The 5,058-nt window shown below is 45.1% G+C and overlaps 1 pseudogene; it reads left to right on the top strand.

Moving 5' to 3' along the window:
* Window positions 1-879: 879 nt before the first annotated feature.
* LOC100765429 lies at window positions 880-4,576 on the top strand (annotated as a pseudogene).
* Window positions 4,577-5,058: the final 482 nt, after the last annotated feature.

Raw genomic sequence — 5,058 nt, 5'->3', positions numbered from 1 at the left:
CGCGCTATGTTCTCACCGGCAAGAAACACGCAGGACACTCGGATCCTTCTGCAGGAAAGCTTTAATGCATCTTGAGAGTGGGAGAGCATAAGCTTACCAGAGCAGAGACCCTGAGCCAAGAATCCCTTCCCTTAATAAAGGCTGGCCGAGGCCGCCTGGGACGTGTTACCCTATGAATGGCTTCAGCTCCTCAGGCCAAATGAGCCACGGGATAGGCAGAGATCAAAGGAATGGAAATTACCCAGCGCCTGTGAAATAATTTACATTTGGTGCCTGCAGGCACCATCATTGTAATGGAGAATGCAAGGACGGCTCCCTACAGATCCCCCTTTTTTATTAATTAATGATAAGGCTTTATATTATTACAAGCAAATAGGTCACCCATATGTTGAGGGATAGAGGCAGAGGTTGTACCTTCCCAAATCAAACAATAAGACTGTGTACGAGAGTCGCGACTAGGCTGTTAGCTTGACCCGAAGCACTCTCGACCTGTCCTCTGCCGTTTTTCTGGGAAAGGGAGGCTGGGGCAGGCAACCCTTATGCAGGACAACATGCCTCCCAGAGAAGCCTGCATACTGGGCAACTTCTCTGTGTGAAGCTCTGTTCGACATCCCTCATGGGCTGCTCAAACCAGACACTCTACCCTGTGCAATGAGCCTAGGCTCCGGGTGTGCAAGAGCTGTCTGGCCGGCGGCCTATTGCTTAAGCATAGTTAGCCAAATATCAGTGGAAGCCCCTTGTTTTAAAACTACAGGCGCTTGGGCTATAACCATCTTGCCTCTCTTAGTTTGAGCCTTGAGCTTACAGACCAGCCAGAGAAGTAACACCAATCCGCAGCAAACGGCTGCACCAAACAATCCCACCCCCACCCCTTAAGTGATGACAATCCGTCAAGGACAGGAGTTAATCTGGATAATAATAGCGGCTCTTAACTCCCAGGGAGAGGGTGGAGTTTCGACTTTTGAAGGTCCGAAGGGGCTCTTCAGGTGAGTCTTTTTGGGATCCACAGGGGATTCTCTTCATCCTGTGAAAAAACACATAGCTCCCCTGGATCTTATGAGAATAGGATCCGGGCCTCTCCAAAGACCAGTTAAGATATCTTTCCATTTTACTATTTTCTTTGGCCTTTCAGGTTCTGAGGTGAGACGCTTGGCCCCAGTATGGCCCTGAGCGTCAATGTTTATGAGGCTTTAAAGCCCCAGGCATTCCAGGCCTTTAAGAAGTGTTGAATAACATGCATGGCCTTTTCCCCTATCAAAGACTGGGAAAGCCATCTGTAATTTCCTCCGCTCCTCTAATGGTAAGAAGGAGTCGGTACCAAATAATGGGGGTGTTGATGGAAGTACACCCGCTGGATTAACAGGCGATGGCCTCATATTTGCTTTCACTTTTGGCAGCCGATATCTATTGGGGTGGTATCTGTCCTCTTTATATCGTGCTGCCTCCTCCTCTAGCTCTGCTTCCTTGCTAGAGTCTAAAATCTCAGAGTCTGAGCTGCTCAGCTCCAAGGCCTCTAGTTTCGTTGTAGGGCAGAGGCTAGGTTTTGAGTCTTTATTTCTCTTAAATTTACCGGGGTGTGACCGGTTATCCCCTATTTTCTCTCCCTCCTTTTTTGTTTCTTTTTCACCTAGCTGAGCTGTTTCCTCTAAAACTTTATCTCTTGAGCTTTTAGAGTCATCAGAGCTATCAAGATTTAAAGCTTTAAACTTATTTACAGAATCATCTAACAAATTATTCACTCCCTTGTCATTAGACATCCCGGGAGGTCCTTTTTCCTTACACACTCCCTTGTCAGTAGACATCCCGGGAGGTCCTTTTTCCTTATATTTTATTGTTGGGCGCGCCCCATCTCTCACTACATTCGGTTTCTGATATGTAATTCTGGACTTCTTTAAGATTGCTACAACAGTGAGAAAGGTCAAAATAGCTCCTAGTAAAAGCACAGAAGCTTCTACATTAACCTCCCAAAATAGCAACATTCCCAAGCCAAAGTCCAGAAAAGACATACCTCCCCGAATTTACCACCCTGCAGTTCTGAATCTGCCTTGTAGCCAAGGGGTCTCCGCGGTGCCGGAGATGTTGAGGTCAATTTCCCGGGTTTCGGCACCAGATGTCCCGTGCGCTATGTTCTCACCGGCAAGAAACACGCAGGACACTCGGATCCTTCTGCAGGAAAGCTTTAATGCATCTTGAGTGTGGGAGAGCATAAGCTTACCAGAGCGGAGACCCTGAGCCAAGAATCCCTTCCCTTAATAAAGGCTGGCCGAGGCCGCCTGGGATGTGTTACCCTATGAATGGCTTCAGCTCTTCAGGCCAAATGAGCCACGGGATAGGCAGAGATCAAAGGAATGGAAATTACCCAGCCTGTGAAATAATTTACATTTGGTGCCTGCAGGCACCATCATTGTAATGGAGAATGCAAGGACGGCTCCCTACAGAGTACTACTCAGTGGAAAAAAAAAAAAAAAAAAAAAAAACAATGAATCTTAAAATTCCCAAACAAATGGATGATAATAGAAAAAAATCTGAACAACATGACCCAGTCACAAAATGACAAACACTCGTATATGGATTTTAGACATAGAGAAAAGGAGTATCAGCCTACAATCCACACCACCAGAGAAGCTAGGAAACAAGGAGTACCCTAACAACGACCTACATGGACCACCAGAGCAGAGGAAAGGGACAAGATCTCCTGAGATAATTGGGAGCATGGAGTGAGCAGAGAGGGAGCTAGCAGAATGAGAAGGGGTGAAGAGGAGGGGTGAGGAGGACACAAGGGATCAGGAAGTTTGAGTTGGGGGAAGAATAGAGGAGAGTAAGATCAGAGACACCATAATAGAGGGAGCCATTATAAGTTTATAGAGAAACCAGGCACTAGGGAAATGTCCAGAGATCCACAAGCATGACACCAATTAACAATCTAACAACAGTGAAGAGGCTTCCTTAAATGCCCTGCCCTGATAATGAGATTGATGACTAACTTATATGCCATCCTATAGCCTTCATCCAGCAGCTGATTGAAGTAGAAACTGACACCCACATCTAAACACTTAACTGAATCAAACAATATTAAGGCAAGCATTAATTCTATCTTTCTGTCTCCAAATAAAACACGTTTATTTTTTTGGATTTAGAATAATGTATTTCATATCTTTGGCCCATTCTTTCTTATTAAGTGACAATATACTTTACAATGAAGTTAGTCAGTTAATTAGTTTCTTTTAGAAATACTCATTCTCATCTAAAATCACAATGTCAATGAAAGTTCATGTTGGAGAGGATGTTCAGAAAGGGGAGCACTCCTCTACTGCTGTTTGAAGTACAAATTCTACAGCCACTTTGGAAATCTGTATGGTGTTTTCCCATGAAAACTGTAATCAATCTCACTCAAGACCCAGCAGTTACCCTGTTAGGCATATACCCTAAGGATGCACATTCATACCACAAGGGCATCTATTCCATGGTGTTCATAGAAACATTGTGAGTAATAGACAGAACCTATAAACATCCTAGATATCTATCAACCGAAGAATGAAGAAAGAAAATGTGGTACATTTACACAATGTAGTACTATTCATTGGTAAAAATGCAATGATATCTTCACAGGCAAGTGGATGGAAATAGATGAAATCCTACTGAGTGCCGTAGCCCAGACACAGAAAGACAAACATGATATTTACTTACTCACAAGTGGTATTATATACATAGACAAAGGATAAGCAGCCTACATTTTACAACCTGAGATAAGTTAGGAACAAGGAGGACCCTAAGAAAAAGATAAATGGGACCTCCTCCTAAGAAGGCTAAAAGCACAAAATCTCATGTGTAAATTGCTTGTATAGGAGAGAGAGGGGAGGGAGGGAGAAGAAAGTGGAGGGGGAATGGGGAAAAAGAAAAATAAAGAAATACTCATTCTTCTCCACTGGAAGCCTACTGAGCCCCGAGGAAGAGCTCCACTTGGGGCTTGGCGTGGTAGGTGAGTCAGTGGGTCAGCGTGAGCGGCCTGGACTTTGGTTCTGCACGGTGGTGTCTCGGGCAGGCCCGCAAGCGGCCGGCACAGATGGCAGCGACTTTCAGCACCGGGAGCACGTTGCCATGCCCTACCAGATGAATATGACGCTCAAGAGTGAAATCAAGAAGCTGATCTACGTGCATCTGGTCATATGGCTGCTGTTGGTTGTCAAGATGAATGTGGGACACCTGAGGCTCTTATCACATGAACAAGTGGCTATGCCCTATCAGTAGAAATATCCATATTTATTGAGCATTGTGCCCTCTTTTGGGCCTTCTCTCCTTCCGTCGAAACAACATTAGCTACCTGGTGCTCTCCATGATCAGCATGGGGCTCTTCTCCATCGCTCCCCTGATTTATGGCAGCATGGAGATGTTCCCTGCTGCCCAGCAACTCTACCGTCATGGCAAAGGCTAGCTCTTCCTGTTTGGTTTCTCCGCTGTCTCCGTCATGTACCTGGTGTTGATACTGGCAGTCCAAACTCATGCCTGGCAACTGTACTACAGTAAGAAACTCTTAGACTCTTGGTTCACCAGTACACAGGAGAAGAAAGGTAAATGAATCCTGCCTGATGGACACATGAAGGGAGCTGTTCAGAATCTCCATAGACTGTGGCATCTGTGATGTTGGCATCTAGTGCACACTATCCTCAGATTTTGGCCTTGAGTTCTCTGTTACCATCTGCTGAGATGACAAATCTGTAGTGTTTAATTTATTCTTGACTAGCCACAAACTGAATGACCGATGTCTGTGGAACACTTCAACTGGTTGAAGTTGAGTCCCTCCAGACTGAGCCTTAGCCTTGCCTTCTCTTGGTCAAATTCCTTACTTCCATTTATCAACTCTTCATCACTGATACTAAAAGAGATCTGGAATAAATCAGTGCAGAAATTCTACTTCAATCTGCAGGTCATGGGGCAAGCAACATTTGGGAAGTTGCTCCCCCTACAGGCTACTCTGTTTACTGCAAACCATTTTAATTAAAAAAGAACTTCAATAAAGTTAAGACTGTCCTGGGGGCGAGAAGGGGGGGAGGGAAATAC

This window comes from Cricetulus griseus, chromosome 5 (assembly GCF_003668045.3).
Source record: "Cricetulus griseus strain 17A/GY chromosome 5, alternate assembly CriGri-PICRH-1.0, whole genome shotgun sequence".
NCBI lineage: Eukaryota > Metazoa > Chordata > Mammalia > Rodentia > Cricetidae > Cricetulus > Cricetulus griseus.
Note: the sequence above shows the minus strand (reverse complement) of the source record. Positions and strands in the feature narration are given on the sequence as shown.